Source organism: Lonchura striata, chromosome Z, assembly GCF_050655825.1.
Source record: "Lonchura striata isolate lonStrDom1 chromosome Z, ASM5065582v1, whole genome shotgun sequence".
NCBI classification, from domain to species: Eukaryota; Metazoa; Chordata; class Aves; order Passeriformes; family Estrildidae; genus Lonchura; species Lonchura striata.
In genome coordinates this window covers 83,947,806-83,966,911 of record NC_140740.1, presented here as the reverse complement: position 1 = coordinate 83,966,911, position 19,106 = coordinate 83,947,806, and the positions used below count along the sequence as shown (strand labels likewise).

General features: G+C 41.6%; 1 long non-coding RNA gene across 2 annotated transcripts; it reads right to left on the bottom strand.

Moving 5' to 3' along the window:
- Window positions 1–7,549: 7,549 nt before the first annotated feature.
- On the bottom strand, window positions 7,550–17,719 carry LOC146763912 (uncharacterized). 2 transcript variants are annotated; one of them, XR_014951457.1, is made up of 3 exons: window positions 17,057–17,719; window positions 15,247–15,308; window positions 7,550–13,907 (listed from the first exon to the last, which is right to left on the bottom strand). It is a non-coding gene; the product is annotated as an uncharacterized LOC146763912 (long non-coding RNA). The 2 variants fall into 2 exon arrangements; XR_014951456.1 differs by having other exon boundaries at window positions 15,247–17,719.
- Between the last annotated feature and the right edge of the window lie 1,387 nt (window positions 17,720–19,106).

Genomic DNA, 19,106 nt, shown 5'->3' with positions numbered 1-19,106 from the left:
TTTAGGTTCCCTCAAATTTTTGGCTTGAATGAAAGTGTGCCATGTTTCTATGAGAACAAAAAAAAAAAAAAAAACCACAAGCACTGCTGAAGTACCAACCATGATACTAGCCTGCTTTGAAATCTGAATTTTTTTTCTTAATATTTTTCTTCCTTATTTTTATCTCAAATGCTACCCTATTAGCACTGTTTTGGTGGTTTTGGAGAGCTACTCCTCATTGTTAACCTGGAAGAAAACTAGGCTGACAGTAAAAAACTTTGGAGAAGGTGAGCAGTTAACAAGGCAAACACCAACTATATGGCGCCTTTTTCCAGCACTCTCTGAAATCAGATCCAGCTCCTAATGTCAACTAAACATGTTTGTGGATGCAAAGTTTTGCATTTAAATTTATGCCTAAGACATTTAAATTAAACTTTCATTATATGTAAAGAGAGAGTCAAATCTTCACATTTATCTCCAGTATAATGAAGTGGTCAATCTGCTCAGTAGGCTGTGGTATGGACTGAGAACAATGCTGGGGCCATCTGAGCTGGGGTTGCAGCTGTTCTATGCTCCTTACTTAGAAATTAACAAATCCCTCAGCAGATTCCTACAGGATGACCTTTCTCTTTGGGATGGGATGGGTGAGGGTGGGAAGGGGCTCTCTTGGGGTGTCCAAATCTCTGTCAAAGAGAATTCCGTTGAGTGCTGTGAGTTAGAATTTAATCAATTACTGAAGATAATAATCTAATGGTTAATCTACACCCATTTATTTAAAGATTCAGCTTGGCTCATTTAACACTGGGCAGTTCAAAGATTTGTTGCATGCTACAGCAAACAGTTCCCATATGGGTGCTTTTCACTTTCCAGGGTTCAGTGTCATTATGACATTTGCATACTGAGCAGCCATCCATGACTTCATTACAACAGCCTCTTCGGTCAACAGTACCCGCTCAATTACCGTGTTATCTGAAATACATATAATGCTCAACTATCATTAAAAAAGCACAGCAATCAAAAAATCTGTGAGAGCTCAGAGACCTACACTTGAGTAAGTGGCCTCAGAAGTAATTCCTCCTCATTAGTCCCATGTCTAATGCCAGATGGACACTGAACAACCTGAAACACTCCTGAATACAAAACAGCACATGATTCTCCTTTGAGTAGGAGAAATTATCTCAACAACCATTTTTGGCACTTCCTGATTTGGTAATATGTGTAGCCTTCGAGTGGTGTAACATGGAAGAGTTACTGTGTCCTGAAAATAGGAGCTGAGGAGAAGCAGCCCCGTAGAGAGCAGTAGAAAAAGACAGACGTTACTTCCATTTGACGTGATCTGATCCTTTTAGGTCCCTGGATTATACTCACCTTCTGTACAAACAGAAAACAGACATAGTTTGATTTTTTGCCTGACTGTCTTTTACCCATTAAAAATCTACTTTTCAGCCCACTTGGAAATCCATTTCCACTGTGGTTCTCCAGAGGTTCTTCTCTCTCTCTGGTCAGAATCTCTCAATCTGTGCTTCCCTGCCCAGATCAGGACCCAGCCCAATACTGGGATACCATAAGTCTTCTCCGTGTTCTTTTCTACCCACTCACCCCATGAGCCTCCAGTGAGTGGGTTTAAATACTGACAGGGCTCTTGTGCACAGCCACTCTCCCCAGTATGCAATCCCCACAGACAGTACAGCTCCATCTGTGCCACATTTCCAAGCATGTGGAGGAGGATCTGCAGGCTGCAGGTTTATTTCAGTGGCATAGAACTTCCATAAGCTTTTGCAGCCCTGAGTGGGCAAAGAGTTGGAGGGCAGTAAAGCTGCCATCCCACCTTTCTTCCCTTCTCACAAGTCATCTTTAATATCAAAGAGCAAACTGCAAACACAGGATGAAACAAGATGCCAGGCTTCTAAAAAGCAATGCCAGTGATTAATAGTGTGATCATGCCAAGACATTTGTGGGTTAGCTTACTGCAGTTCAGATTTAAAAAAGAAAATTGAGAAATGTATTTACATGATGAGAAATGCATGAAAGACTCACAGTGACAGGGTATTACTATGGTGACCGGTGCAGCATCATATTTAGACTACAGTGATAAGAGATGTTGATGCGGAATCCTGGCTCCTGAAGCAGCCAGACCTTTAGGGGAGCTGAGTACAGTTTAAAAGGAGGATGAAGGTATTTCCCAGATATAACAAAGCAAAAACACACAGAGAAACACTGTCCTAGCCATGCAGAAGTTTGGAGCTGAGATCTGAGGGCTCTTGGATCCCCAAGTAAAGCTCTGAAACTACAGCACTACTTTTTCAAAATTTCTAGTGCAACAGGCAGAAAACAAGCAGAAACAATGGGTATATTTGTGAAGCTGGATACCAGAGGAATACAAAGACTGCATTTTTAGCTTCTTATGAGGAAAACATCACAGCTCAGTTGTTTTCAGTTTGCACGTTGATGTTTTGTTGCTAAGGAAGCCAGGGCAAATCATGGGATACAAGGCTCAGACTCAGGAAATAGAAAATAATTCCAAACTCCATATCTAACTATAAATCTCACATTATTTTTTAGAAGAGTTCTCTATAAAGGGAAACACATTGTCCCATAGCTTTGTGATAATTTTCCTCTGAAAAAACATCATGTTTTGAACATGCCAAACAGATAGCATTCCATCATTGTGATAAGCTGAAAGCATGTACCTATGTTAGACTTCAGGTCTACCCTGTTCCTTGCTAAGCTGGCTTTTGTTTTGTTTTGTTTTGTTTTCTCCAGTAATATGTTCATAAACTTCTTCAGTCTTCTGCTACTTTCATCCTGGATTAGGCCATTAGTCTTTTCTTGTTTGCACCTGGTGCTGTTACTACAGATTCTACCACCAACTTTCCTTAGACCTCTACAGTAGCCATCATCTAGCTTGACTTCCAGAAGCCACTGACTCCCTTTACTCCTGTAAAGCTTTCTTAAGGCTTTACTTGTAAGAATACCAGCTTATTTGCCTGTATTTGGCTGTAACATGACACAGTACAAGTCTCCTTTTTTTCAAACACTAGTAACTTTTGAAATCAGGATAAATCAAGGCATCATACATAGTTTCATGAGGAACGGGCAGTAGGAAGTACTACTCCTGTTATCTCTGGAATGCTAACAGATTGCAGAGGATATTTCAGAAAATGAGCTGAAATGGTGTTCAGGAAGCTGTGACATACTGTTGTAGAATATTTTTTTCACAAGAGACCTCTGAAGGTCTGTGATCCATCACTTGCCCCATCACATGTTCAAGCTCCATGTTTAAAGGAGTGCCAGCTGAACCAGGGTACCTCAGGACTTGTTAAGTAGAGCAGGGAATATCTACAGGAGTGCAGATCCCACAGCTTCTCAGTATTTTCTTCCTCTGTTAAGAATCTTGCTGGGGAATAAAGGGCCCCTTTGGTCTCTGGCAAGTGTCTTTGATCCCTCTGTACCTCAGAGAAGAGGTCTGTTTCTTTTCTTTCTGTTTCTCCACCACAAGGAATTCGAAGACAACCAAAAGAATACTCCTCTCCATTCTTGTCTCCAGATTGTCCAAAAGTCTTTTCCCCATCCCTTCCCAGATGCACTGTGCTCCAGCAGCTTCTCTAGCTCTGTGGCATCTGCTGGGATTTTTCCATGGATTCAGTGGCTGCCCAGCTTCAAAGAGGCAAAACTGGGCACAGGTCTCCAGATGCAGCCAGGCTCACTGCTGCTGATGCAAGGAGAAAAACACCTAAATTTGGGATGAAGTGACACAGAAGCAAATTCAGGCAGCTGAGTCTGTTAGAGCCATCTGAAGCACTGGTCTTGGTGCTCTCCTGAACTTGACAGGGGAATTACTGGATGAGAAGTTTTTGTGTACCAGATACTGATTTTTCCAGGAGGAGACATCTAAGTGTGAGTGGCACAGAATCAGATGTACAGAACTGTTCCTTAACACTGTGCCAGCCCTGCAGGGGAACAATATTTAGAATTCTTCTCGAGGGATGCTGGACTAGATGTGTCTCTTTCCACTGTCTTGTGCCTTAAGTCCTTGTACCTGATTTTCTTTGGCCTCATAAGAGGTAAAGAGTGACAGGTTTTAGATTGTAATCTATTTTATGCCATGAGATCCCTCAAATAATTGTATTTGTTAATTTTGTTTTTCGTTTCTGGCAGATGCTGATGTGTGACACGGTTATACAGAGTCTAGCACAGTAAAATGAATACTGTCCCACTGCCTGTCTACCCAGGGCAGAGGGATTTCTTGTCCATGAGAAAACCATTGGAAGGCTCCTTAACCTTTATGTGGAATATCTACACACTCCATACTAATACTTAAACATTGACAAAAGTAATTTAATTCTAATTTTTGTAAGTACCTTTCAGAAACTGCTCAAAGACTTGTCTTTGTACAATGATCTAAATGCTATCCACTTCAATTGAAACAAATTATTTTCAGGACTAAAGAATTAATCCAAAATTTTCTCTGAAACTTCTTTGCTTAAAAAGACAGACTTAATATTAGACACAAAAATCCATAGTATATAATTTTATATTCTTTAAGTAAACTGCTGAATTTGGAGCTGAACTTCAAAAATGATTGGTTATTTTTGCATTCCAAGTATACTGACTAAGATTTAAATTTTAGAAACTAAAATCAATCACTTTAGCAGAGTAAATCCCATGGTTCAAACTCAGCTCTTCTGCAATCATTTTGGATAAAAAATACTTTCAAACAACCCTAGGAGTGGAGAAAACAAGACCAGCTCTTTTCTAGGAGTGGCAAGGGCTTATTGTTGCAAACCCACAGCCTCTGTTCTCATACACTGGGGAAGTGAGAAACCACATATAATTACTGTCTGCAGTCTTGGAGCCACTAGCTGCCTTTAATTGCAGAGAGTTTGCATGCTCTGTCTAATGTAAACTCTCTCTGCAATTAAATCCAGCTCACTCACATCTCATCTGTGCAACTGACCCTCAGTGACCCCGCTGGAGCCCTCCTCCCTGTGCAGAGCAGCACCACAGCCAAACCCCAGTCAGGAGGTCTCAGCTCCTCATTCCTGCCCTATGCCAGAGCCCTGCCAGCTGCAATGGCAGGGTGAGGGCAAGATGAAGCATTTCCTGACAGGCTGGAGTCACTTGGTAGGAGCTCACACTCAGAAGAAAGATGAATCAGGGTGATAATGGTGAGGTGGTCACCTCAGCATGGAATGCTGAGCTGCATAGCAGAGCTGCCCCACTGGAGATGAAGCCCTGTCGGATTCTGTGCTATTGATGATTCTGAGATTGTAGAAAGTCTCTGTCTGTCTGCCCCGCTGCCAAAGCAGAAGCCATAATTGGTCTGTGCTGGTTTCCAGGTTGTTTATTCTGTTTATCTCTAACATGTTCTGCTGCCCTGCCCAGCTCTGTCCTGCAGGGCAGCATGTGGGGCTCTGCCCTCAGTGGGATGTTACAAACATTAAATACCAAAAATCCCTGGGCTGGATTTACAATAACGTGCCAATATCTGTCACCTACGTTGGACAGTGTGTCCCCAGCCTGAACCAACAGAAAAATGCCAACACCACAGTGAGACATGGAGGGCATGAAGAAGGAGAAAAAGGACAAGGCACACCCAATTTCCTCCATCTTGTCCCCTTTGAACCCCTAATCTAGAATCCTAAAATTTTACTTTTTCACCCTTGCCACACTTCATTATTACTTCTATCAAACACTCAGAGCTTGTAATTCATCCTGTAAGATTGCAAACTCTTTTCCATGGACAGAGATCAGAGACAGTGTCTCTGGGGCTCTGTCCAGGGGGGTTCCTGACCCCTGCCAGGGTCCCAGGGCAGCCAGAGGGAAGCCCTGCATTCCCACAAAGCCCCATGCATTTCCTGGTCTGACCAAGGGATAAAGGACACCCCAAAGATTAGAAGCCCAGGAAACATAGACTCCTAGCTGAGATGGGATAAAGATTTCTCTCAGGTGACATAGGCTGCTTCTCTGGAGGCCGGTGCTGGTGCTGAGGGTAGCTCTGCATTGTTATGGAAGAAGAGAAACTGCTTGGTGATGATGGAGCATAATCTTGAGGAACTCTTTCTTTGCTGTCCCTGCCTGTGGGAGGAAGCCCTGTGCAGACTGAGCCACCACCTGGCCTCAGTGGAAAAGCTCTGGTCAGTCTCTGGGATATAGTGGTGAGAGAGAAAACACAAGCCCACAGGCTCACAGGCAGCAGATTCAAGGGTCAGAGCTGCACTGTGCTGATGGGGTCATGAACAGCAGACCCAAGTGCAGCCAGAGTGATAAACATGAGAAACCCTCACAAACACCATAGACTTTAGGAGCCCTGGTTTCTGGAGTACTGATTTGCCTTTGTAATAACATTATGCTCCAAACACCCTCCCATACCTACCCACAGCAAACTACCAGCTGGAAAATCAGGCTGCACATCAGAGGTAGAACATTTGTTAGGATAGGAGGAGCTGACATGAGTTTATTTTCCATGCCCTTTAAGACATTGTTTATCTGAACAAATACATTCCTGCCCTGAAATTGCTTTAAAGAGCAATTTTACAGATTATATGCAGAAATTACCTGGGCATGGCTGATCTAATTAATTGTGTTCTTTAATGCTCTTGAAACAAAAACAATCTTGTCATTCTTCTCTGTACAATGAGCCTTGTTCAAAAGGATGCTAAAAAATAGCCTAACAAGTAATTCTTGCTGGACATAAATTAAACAAATATAATTTAACTGCTGACTCATTAAATAGAAGCAAGAGAAATAATTCCTGAACTTGGAATGATTTAGACATGTGGGTATGGCAACAATACATTGTCAAATTTTATGCCAAACATGAGTCTGAGTAATAATACCCATAAGGGAAAACACACTGGACAATGCATATATTGCTGCAAATGGGCATTGGGGTTTCCTCACCCTATTACAGTACAGATTTCTCTGCAGCAAGAACTAATTCTCATTGTATGTATGACTGCATGTGAATGTAAAATTTTTACCAGAAAGACCTCTTGAATGCATAAGCAAAATTCCAGACTTCTGGAAATAATGTCAAAAGTCAAATGACAGATCCTAAAAGCTTGATGACCAAGAGACAATGACAAAGTTCACATTAAATGAGTGATTTACCATCTGAGTAGCATTAGGGAAAACAGAAAGCATAGGGATTATTTTATCTTCATTACTGAATGTTTAGGTCAGGCAGATGTGGGACTAACCACTAGACGTGTTCATGTTTTGCTACAAAGGCGTTATCTGAAGCAGGAAATTATAAACCACATTGCCATACCAGATGTGCTATTGCCCAAAAGTTGTTCTTTCTCCAGTTTGCTCAGGACTGAGCAGACTTTTATAATAGGTGTTTTTCCACTTAGGCAAGGCCTGTAAATTATTTTGTCAGAAGACTTTTTAGGAGGATTTGTGGAGATAGGTACTTTTCTGTACAAAAGGATTCATTACCAAGACATGCCTTTGCTACTTGTTTTAAATGCAAGCCAGGCTTTCTGCATGCTCTTCAGAGGGGGTGCAGCAGCATATTTGGAAAGCTTTTCTTCATTTTCTCAAGCAATAATGCTTCAACAGCCTAGAAACCTTAGCTTGTTTCCATCTGCCCGTGCAGACTTCTAAGAGATAGATCTGAATGATATTTTTATTCCAGCAGAAATCTCACTGAGATTTTACTTTGATTGTGGCCTTCACACATGCTCAAGAGACATTATATCTGTGTAGACAGATAGATGGAAACTAATCCTGCAAGAGGGAAGCAACTTCACATCAGAACCCTCTATGGCTTAATTACAGCCAACACGCCTGTGTCAGATGTTTTGTTTTGTAATTGGGCACACGACACCAAATACTTTTTCCAGATATTTGACATCAGCAACATATGACAAACATGCTAAAATAGTACTTCTTTCTCCACTGGGACTATCGAAAACTCCTACAATTTCATGCAAATTAGTTTTAGCTTAATAGTTGCCCTCCAATGTGTATGGTATGGGTTTCATCATGTTATTAATAAGATTAGTTAAATTGCATTTCTGATGTGCCTTTGAGCTACAGGTCAAAGGGGAATTGACTACCAGTATGTGACTGGCTCTGGTTCCACAGCTCTTCAACCATACTTCCAAGGTATTTAGTGTATTTGACCCTGTGATCCAGAACAATCCACAGCAGGAGAAGGCCTCCAAAAAAGAAAGGCAAACAATTAACCAGTGTCATAGAGCATGAGAAGCTTTGGTTTGAATGGTGTTTGTTGAGTGGTGTTTGTTGTTCCATATGCATGTTCTCAGCAAGAGCAGGTCCATGCTGTTATGATTTATCTTACTTCCCCTACCAATACTCTTCATTATAATAGGTGTCTCCATTCACAGTTTCTTCACTATTGGCTTGCAGATAGTTTAAACACTGAACATTATCTAGCATAGTTACTGTTCAGTGATATAATTCTACCTAGTTTTTTATTTCCTTAATTAGTTAATATGCTGTTACTTGAAATGGTGGTATTTCACCCAGTTAAAACCATATTAAAGAGCAGAACATGAACTATTAATACAGGACCTAAATGCAAGCTTGAAAAGCTCCCTGAGATCTTCAGTGATTATTTTATTATAATGTCTTTTATTGCAGTGAACCTAGATGTCAGACCTAAATAAAGGAAACTTATTTATACTTTTTACAATATAATTAGCATAATAGGTCAACCTTTGAGTCTGTCAAGATTTCAATAAGATACTCAGAGGTCAGAAAAGAAAATTAGTTAAGTTTGAATGTATGAATGGCTTTGGTTTTAAGAATGTTATCAATAAGTCTTACGCAAAACACTTCTCCTTAGGAAAATTAAAATGTGGGGGAAATGTTGCATAGATAAATTGCAGAGAGATGGCTTTTTGCTTTCTCAGAAGTGTTTGAAATACTTATTCCAATATAGAGAGAAGCCTTATCTTTTAAATAAAATGCAGACTCATAAAGATTTAGATGGGTCAGAGGAGAAAACCTGGCCTATAGGTTTTTATGAAAAGCTATCAGAAGCTACAGTCTTATCCCCAACCCAAGGGGAATTCAGGAATATAAATAAATTGCACCAGTATCAGAAGTGATGAGTGTATAGCAGCTGATTGCAGGGAAGGCTTGTGAGCATACTGTGGTGAAGCACAAGAGCCAGGCAGTCTCTAAGTCACTTGTAGTTCACAGCCCATTTCAGACAGATTCTCTGCCCAAGAAGTTATGTAAGAAAAAATTAACTTTAAGACACAGCTTTTTCAACTTCTTTTGGTCCTCTTTATAGACTTCAGTGCCAAATCAGAAGCTTACCTCGATAATAAAATTTCCTTGTACCATGTTGACTGTTAACTAGGCAGACTAAACAGTTGAGCTCATGCTGACTGTACTTGGAGACAAAACTGAGGAGAGCAGCTTGATTTATTGTCAGCAGGAAGCTGCTTTTTCCAGTGTGGGAATGTGGTGTCTGAGGAGGCTACAGTAACTCCTGCTGCAATTCACAATACTTCTGACATGAGAAATATGAGGGCATGCTTTTTTCACAACAGTGCTATTTTCTGAGTGCACAGGTGAAAAGTAAGCAATCTCACCTTAATGAAATGAGTGTGCACACCTCCCCTCTTACATTAAGCCTTACAAGGAAGCTCATCTAAAAATGCTGTGTGTTCAATGATGATGTGTTCAATGTGAAAATGAACAGCTGGATTATAGAGCATTAATATAGTAAAATAAATTGGTTTTGTGTTGGTTTTTTTCTTTACATTACTGATGAGCCAACATAATACACTGCTGCACCAGCCTGAATGTCTTACTGCATTGGCTCTGCTATCACAGTTGACCTTTGTTTTACAAGCAACCAGTTAAACACAGGTTACCTTCACTGGCCTGTGTAGTATGTAATTTATCCCATGCTCTTTGCTTGAAAAACTCCTCTGAGTAACACATTACAGTGTCTCTCTTCAGCATGTGCAAAGGCCACAGTGACAATCAAATATCAATCTCATTATTTTTGCTGGAATAAAAAATTGTTCGGGTCTGTCACATGGAAGCTTTACCATCCATGCAGTCTATGAGTTTTTCAAAGTCAAATGATAATTCCAGCTTCGTAATCTTAAGCCAGAGGATGTAAACACCTCATCACTTACACAGAGGCTAATTATTGGCTGAACCTACTTAAAATTTTCTGTAACAATTTTGATTTTAAGAATTTGTGCTGCTGAGAACATTTAAATGGTATAACTGCATTTTCAGATATATTAGCACGTGTGACAGCACAGGATAGAAAGCAAATCAACCTCTGGTGGATAAAGTTCTAACAGGAGTTGAGCTTTAAGGCATTTCCGTAATTCTGCAATGCCATAAAGAGAATTCAAAGTCAGAACAACTGGGATATTTGTTAAATAATTATGTCTTCAGATCTGTTAGTTATACGTGGAAACAAGAACTGGGTATTTGCTCAAGGTGGGAAGCAACTGTGAAATTCAGCAGAACACAGAACACAGAAGAGAACACAGAAGAGGTTCTTTGTGAAAACTATCCTTGTCTAACAAATTTGAAGACAGGCCTAAACTATACCCTATGTATTTTCCTAACTACTCTGTGATACTGTGAAGAAAAAGAATCACTAAAGCTGAAAAAAAACCAGCAATAGGCATGGTTTATAACTTTTTGACCTGGTATAACAAAAATCTAAACAAATTGGTCTTTCTGCATAAATCATGTATTTTTAATGCATTTCTTCCCAGTATCCACTCTACCACATGAATCCTTTCTTTTAGTCTCCCTCTAAGACCTAGAGTGTCTCTCATGACCCTGAGCTCTTTTTGGTTGAGTGGACAGCAGGCCAAGGGGCAGTGTGTACCTTGGCTGGCTGGGAACAGGAGACAGATTCCAACTTCTCATCTTAACTCTGCACCTGAGCTTTAGGGGAGCTCACCAGACAACAGAATACCTGACCCTTCTGTACCTTCCCTTATGCACAGTGCTGTGTTTTCCTTCTTGTCTTCCTAAAGACCAATTTTTACAAAATTTACATGACATCAGAACCATTGGGATTTCCAGCATGACTGAAACAGGTCAACACACACAAAAAGTTACTTACACAGATCACAGACTTTTCCTGTAGCAAAAGGATGAGTCTTCTAGTGCAGCTCTAAGTGAATTGTCCTTCTTTCACAAATACTTGCTAGCTCTCATTTTCAGTAACACTGACTACATCCATGACAAACATAATTACTTTGCCATTTCTCATCCTTCTGGTCTGGTTTAGGCCCTGTTGATTTGTTTTTTATTAACTGGTCAGCAGCTATAACAGAAACAAAAGAAGGACTGAGATTAACTGGTTCATTCCAGACTTCTGTGAAGTTTTCACAGAAGCCACTTTGGTGGCCACTTTCTGCCACCACTGTGTAATAAAAATACTGAATTGCTCTTTTCCAATTACGCAAACTGACAGCAGAAGACCAGGAGCAAAGCAAGCACACATGCCTCCACGTGTTGTGGGTGTGAGAACATGCTGTGTGTTCTCCTACCGAGAGATTAAGAAGTCCCCTGCTGGGGATTTCTGGCATGCAGATATATAGGCAAAACAGAAGAGGAGGGAGGTAACCTTATAGACCTTTGCACTTTTGCAAAGGTCTTGGATTTTGGACAATCCTCTGCCAGCCTATATACACCTCACCCAGCCTGTATAATCGAGCTGCTCTCTACATCTGCAAATTTGTATAAAGCAGAAGGAATGCATTAGTGGATTTTACTACTGAAAGGCAAAACTAAAAAAGGTTATTAAGAACTCTGTAGTTATTATTAGTCAAAAATGACAACATCCTCTTTGGTATTTTGAATTTGGTTTAGGAAGGGAATTCCATTCCAGAAAAATGTCCAGCTGAAGGAGCATATAACAGAATGTGCATCTAATGATGTGGTACTGTCCACTGAAGAGAAACTGAAAATACCACAAAATAGGTCTTCCAAACACTAGAAATTGAACTAAGATGACCAATATGTGGGAAAGGCCTAGATAAATCATTTTCTGCTGTTTTTTAAGAGAAGGAAAAGGAAAGAGGAAGAGGAAAGAGAGGGAGAGGGAGATAGAAAGGCAAAACAGGGAGCTCCTGTCCACAGGTGTCACTGATTTTTGGGAAGATGAACAATAATGTTTTGAGGTATTTAGAAAAGTAATGGTATGGCTTTTGCACAGTATCCTTAAACCAGATTTAACTAAGTCCCTTGTGTGCTCCACCTGGACAGCACTGACCATCTCTTCTCCTCATTTTTGTTGCAGTGCACCTGGAATTGTAGCTGTTGCTTTCTAGAACCATCAGGCATCTAATCGTGTTGGCAATATGTGGATCCTTACTTCACTCATTAGGTCCCATTTAACACATTTCCTTGTGCAGGGAACAAAGGACAAATTTGGGAATGTTTCTGAGAAAAAAAACTGTCTTGACTTGCCCACACCTGAAGGACAAGGCCCAGACACTGCTGACCCAGTGAGCCACCTCTGTGCTGACAAAGAAATAAGAAAGAAAAACAAGAAAAAGGAAGAGCAGAGGCAATGTTGCCTCAGGAAAGCTAATTTTTTAAATTTCCTTTTACTTCAAAATGGACCTATTTTGTTTGGCTTTTGCATTTGTTTATTTTAAATGGAGCATGAAGTATGGTCTGATATAATGACTGAAATAGTTTCAGCTATGCATGTTTGCATGTTTGCAAAGCCATTAAAATTAAAATTATTATGTCTTTCTACACAGAAAATAAAATAGTAAACTAAAGTATTATTTCCATTTCTGTTCTTGAAAAAATTATTCTGTAAGGCGCTAAGGAAGCTGTGAGTTCACAAAGGACAGATTTTTAGATAAACTATAATTCCACTTGCTTGTCTTGTACAAGTGGGAAAATTGATACAACTATAAATGGAAATAAAATAGCTCAAGGAGGACTAAATACAAAATAACAAAATACCTTGAAATGCTAGGAAATTTTTACATCTTTCATTGAGTAATCTTAGGCTTGAGAAAATACTAGCAGCAGAAATACAGCAGTCAGGAGTGTTTTACTTCACATTCTTCATAGGATCCACTTTCTAAGGCATATGTAATTTATTTTTGCCAAAAAAGACCTGTTGTGAGACTGGATCTCCCCATTTGCAGGAATGATTGTAGCTACGAAGATAAATCTGTACTCAGCCTTGAGAGAACGAACATGTCCACAAGGAGGAGCCAGACAAAGTGTAGAAAAGTCTTTAAACTTACCCTGCAGAAAATTATTCTGAGATGAGACTGCAAAAAGGACTTGTCTTGCACTGGCACTTAGAGCAGCAGAGGTGACACAGCTTCCCATGCTTTTGGCAGCTGCTCGCAATTCCCTTACAGTTGGTTTGCCAGGCTCACAGCTGCCAGTGATGGCAACACAATGAATCATTCCCTGTATCTGTTGAAGAGATTCAGCCACTAGACAACTGGCTTGCTACCTGGAGTATTGGACAAGCATTTTGCTGTCTCCTGTGATATTTTTTGTGATTTGACTGGCCTGTTTTGCTCTGTATGTTGAAGCAAGCAGCTAATCTATGTCTGGAGGGAAGTGTCTGGTTCAGTAGTCTGCAAACATGCCAGTGCAGTGACTTCTGCATTCCTGTTTCCTCTCCATACCTGCCAGTAATGTGGAACTTGCATATGCAAAACTCTCTTGCAGTCTGGGAGATACTTTGCTGCTGTTTTGCTCTGTGCACTCAACAATTGCTCTCCCTTCTGAAATCTTTTGTTGTTGCTGTTGTTTTTAATTTATGATCAGCTCCATGAAGGGTCTTAGACTTGTATCACTGCAGTCTTTGACATAAAGATTTAACTAGTTTCTTTCAATTTACCTTCCATACTGTGCACTGTGGAAAAAAACAGTATGATTGCTGGCCTCCAGGTTTGCAGAATGAGTCTTCAGAGCCCTCTCTGCTAAAAAGCAAACAAATACACACTTTAATTAGGATTAAAACATCCAGACTAAATAAAATTCAGGATTCCCTAAGGAAACCTTTTTGTTTCTGAGATCTAGCAAGAAAAAAGCAATGGGCAGTGGATCCATTTATGTAACAACAGCACTTTTCACCATATTTTTGCGCAATGAAAATTAACTAAGACTGCTAATTTAAACATTAAAACATTAGGAAATGCCAGAATAAAAATTACTTGAGCAATCCCAATTCCACCTCCACCCCCATACACGAATTCTGTATTTAATGAGCCTGCATGGCCTTTAATTACACTTTCAGGTACCGTGCAGGCTCCTTAGGTAGTACAGAATGCACAAAACTAGCAAGTTTGCCTATTTCCTTCTCCTTTCATTCTTTCTTTTTTTTTTTTTTTTAATGTTACCAAGTTTTAATGATACATGGCAGAGAGACAGCACTCCTAACATCAGGAAAGTCCCTACAGTTTGCTGAAAACCTATGGCTAAGGAGAGACAAGAACCTGTTAGCACCTCAGCACAGAAACCTGCAGTGTCAGCAGCAGGCAGGTGATCCATGCAGGAAGATATTACTAATGCCCCAACCATGATGAAAGGGTTGCAGCTTAGTGCTAGTCAACCCAAAGGTGCAGCCCTAAGGTGTCTGACTCCTTAGTTCTGCAGCTCAGGACGTCTTGTTCCCCACCTCTGGCACTGCGTAGCTGCTTTTCATCCTTCCAGCAGTGATGAGATCTCTGAAGCTTCAACCAAATGTAAGAACAGTGCTCAGGAAAAAAAGAGCTAAATAAGCAGACTGGCTTGGGTAAATACAGAACTGTGGCAGAACTCCAATACAAAAAAAGAATATACAGAAAATAGAAGCAGGGATAGGCTACACAGGAGGAATTTACAAACATTGCCCAGGCATGCAGGAAAGGTGTCAGGAAAGTAAAAGCTCAGCTGGAATTTTAACTTGCATGTCTATAGTAACAAAAAGAGTTTCAGCTGCTAAGTGGTAAGCAGCTGAACAAGGAAAATGGCATCTGGTAATTTAGTAGGTTGGGTGTTTTACTCTAAGTGGACACAATCAAACCTGAGGAACTCAATGCCTTCTTTACACAGCAAGGTCTTATAGGGCTTCAGGCCTGGGATTCATGGAGGGGAGAGATAATCACGAGTGGGTGAGTTGGGAGTTGCTGTAGAAAACTTGGCTTATACAAGTCCATGGAAATACAAGGGCTGTGTCCAAGGATGCTGAGAGAGCTGTCTGATGCCAGCACAAGATTTCAATAATCTTTGAGGAGCCATGGATATCCCTGCCAACAGTAGAAAAGTTGCACTTACACTTAAAAAGAACTCAAGGAACAGCCCAAGCAACTGCAGACTGTCCTGTCACACTTCAATTCCTGGCAAAGAGAAAAAGGCAATTGTGAATAATCAGCACAGGTTCATCAGGAATAAGTCATAACAGTGAACATTCCTGATTGACCTTTTTTGATAAAAGAATGGGATTTGTGGATGGGGGGGAGCAGTGGATGTTATTTACCTTGAATGTAGCAACATTTTCAACTCTGTCTACCAGTGTTTTTGTATTTAAGCTAAGACATTATGGTCTGGATGTGTAGCCAACTGATCCAACTTTAAATAAGGTCAGAGGGTTGTGCTTAATGAGTTGTACCCTATCTGAGGGCTGTGTTGTGGCATCTGTCCTAGGACTGATCCAGCAGGAGAATCAATTATCCAAAGAGGTTGTGCAGTCTCGGTTGCTGGGGGTTTTCAAGACCAGACTGAGTCCTGAGCAAACTGGTCTGACTTCATTGCTGTAAAATCCTACGAGACAAGAGGGCTAATCTGTATGTCTCAAACACCGATAGCCAGATGGAGCCAGCCATGGATTGTTGGTGAGAACAGCCAAGAATTGTTGGTAATAATATTGAGAAAGAACAGGATGTGGCTGGAGAAGAGGCCATCAGGAGGTAAGGCAGCACTTTCCTGGGACAAACATCCTTGTTCTGGCTCCTGGAGATGAGCAGAACACAGCACAAGTGCAGGGATGAGGCTGAGAAGTGGGCATGGGCTGTAAGAGGGGATTGAGACCACCAAAAACTCCCAAAGCCTTCCGACCCATTTCCAGAAGAGTCTAGAGGAATGGACTGCACAGGATCACTAATTTGCACAGAAAGGGAAAAACTTACCAACAAGATGTGGAGATTTATCTGTAAAAGGTACCCCCATAAAGCCTGGATGCAGGTGCTCCCAGAGCCCTGAACATACCATCAGCTGCATTAGTGCTGGAGCCAAGACTGGTGATTTCACCTTCTCCCTTTTCTTCCTTTCACTCTGTCTCCTCCTCTCCAATTTATGCCTCTGTTCTCTGTTCTCATTCAACCTACCCCATTACCCAAACCCAGTGCCATGTGCTTATACCCATTTACACACCAAGAGTGTAATTTGGTAATAAAACTTTGTAAGCTTTTTCAGCCCCTCTGAACTGTAATTTCTTTCAACCATGAGCATCTACAAATCTTGGGTACTCCCCTCCCTGTTAAGCCACAATTTCTGACCCTGCTTTAAACCTGGATGATCCTGTAATTACCATCATGGGGGCTGAACATTTAAAAAGTGCTACTATGGGTACAGAATTCTCTTCTGACATTATTTCACATCCATTTTTCAACCAATGTACATAGACTTCAACTACTCCACTGCTGAAAGCTTTGTTTCCCTTACTTACTGTATCAATGGCATAGTTAGATCTGTTCAGTGTACCTTAGATATGCTCACACATCAGAGACTAAAGATAGCCCAGTACAAGTACCTACAAAACAAGAAACTGCTTAACTAAGAAGCAGAAATCTGGCTTATGCTTCCAGTTCATAGAAACAAGAACAGGATGAAAATAGGGATAGGATGTGCTTGGGTGTGGGAAAGAGAGGTTGACACTGGGGAGAAAGAGGGTTAAGGGTTAGGGTTAAGAAATATATTAGGAACAAAATGAGCAGGGCAGATGAAGCCATTCTGCTTAAAAACAAATCCTATTGCTGTCCTGGTTGTGCTCCCAGTACAAACAGTGCCCCTGTTTATAGGGGATGTGGGTTATAGGGGTGTAGAGCAGAGGAATGAGGATGCAAAGAGCTGGTCGAAGTATCCCTACCTTTCTGCAGCTCCAGACCAGTCCTTACAGAGTACATACAGCAAGGCAATACATCTAGAAGGGTAAGTGGAGAATAGGATTAATTTTACTCACAGGTGCGGGAGTAAATTGTTCTGCTTCAAACATCAAAGCAGTTCTCTTCTGCTGCATTGTCCCTTTTCCCTTTCTGTAGCCCCTTTTGACACTGGATTTCTGATGTCTGCACCCAAATTGCAGATCTCTCATAGAAAGTATCTCCCTCACCATCCAGCTCCATTTTTTTCTGGGACCCTATTTCAAGTAAACAGTACATGTTATCTTGACAACAATAAATAATACAGGAAGGAGCTAAATAGGGCAGGCTTTATTCTGATCTGTCCTACAAATATGTGCAATTTGAACTTTTAACGTATTTTAGTAACAAAATTAATCAGTAAAGGAATTTCACATGGGATCCTGGTTTCTGACAGTGTTGTTCAGACATCTTTAATGATAATAGAGATTTTAAGAAGAAAATGGTGTGAGCACGGTGATGTTCACCTACACAGAGTCTTAGTGAAGCTGATTTTCACACAGGGCTTGTCTGCCAGGAGAGACCAGGGAGAGGAGGGAATGATGGTTCTCCTGGTGAGCACTGGCCACTGTGCTTTTCTGCTGTGCCACACACACCTGGGCTCTTTCTAGCATGTTAGTGGATAAGTTTCTCTGCACATGACAGCACTGCTGAGTCAGGAGGGCAGTTCACTCATGCACACAACTCAGATCACTGCATGTCTTTCCAGAGCAGGGCAGAAGCTGCTATGCATAAGCCTACAACATACAAACAACAGTGCATATTTCTCAGACACGCACACACCAGGCAAACCAGGTCAGGCATTTGTAGACAGATGAACATGTCAATTAATAATATTACCTTAATATTCCCACTTGCTATGACAAAATGTCAGCTGGTATTACTAAATGTCAACCCCTAATTCCAGCTGAGAGAGACTAGAAGGCACAATCTATCATTCAGTAAAGCCGATTAGCTTGCTCACTAGCACAAATGCCCCATGCTTCTCTCTGCCATGAAGCAACAGGCTGACATGGGCTAGAAATGTTTTTTTCTTCTTCATTTTCCTCTCTTCACTCTCCACTCCCCTCCCACCCCAGAAAATTTCAGCTAAAATTGTTCATGAGAGAATACTGGCATGCAGGATAACCTTCCTTACCTGCTCTTCCAAATATGCTCAAAGAATTTGGAATAAAGTCCTTCTAACAGTAAGTGACCTCAGCCTCTTACTGAGAGGGTCATATGGTCTTAGCAGGAATGGCACAAGGATTTCAAGGCCTGAGCAAGAGGTGACGTGGTGGATGTTAGCATTTTGGGGCCATTTCTGGAATTCATCAGCCTCAGTACTGCTGAGGTGGAGCCGTTGGTGTGTGGTGGGAGTGTGAAGGTGATTACCTCTCAGAGTTGACATAAAGATGTCTAGGCACTAGCAGTGTTCATCCGATCTGAACTCACAGGTCTTGTTTGGAAACAGTGGAGGCTTTTCTTTTGCATTCCTTTGCATTTTTTTTTTTTTTCCCCTTGGTGAGTTTTTGGGTGAGAGATAACATTTAGTGGGGTGTCTGTATTTGGGGGAAAGAAAATGGTGCTGTCCGCAGCAAAACCAGTCATAAAAATTCACAACCAACCTGCGGCTGACAGACCCCTGTTGGTCTTACCATTCTCCCCTTACTCTCCTTTATTCTTTCCTACTGCAGTAAGCGATCCCCTCGGCAGGGCTGCTCCCCAGGGCTTCTCCCGGCGGATGCCGCCAGCTGCGGCAGATGCCGCTCGGGCGCCGCGGAGCCGTCGGCGGGGAGCAGTGATGGTGGCGGCGCTGATGTCGCCTTTTTTAGCGACACATCATCAGGACAGCCGTCCCCTCGCCGGGGCAACCCCTTCCGCACACCTCCGCCCCTTCCCCCGGCCAGGAGCGCCGGCTCCGCGGGGAAGGGCTGGCGCCGGGCCGGGGCGGCTCCGCAGCCAGGGCACGCCCGCAGCCGCAGCCCGGCCGGGGCCGCCCCGGGGAGGCCGGGCAGG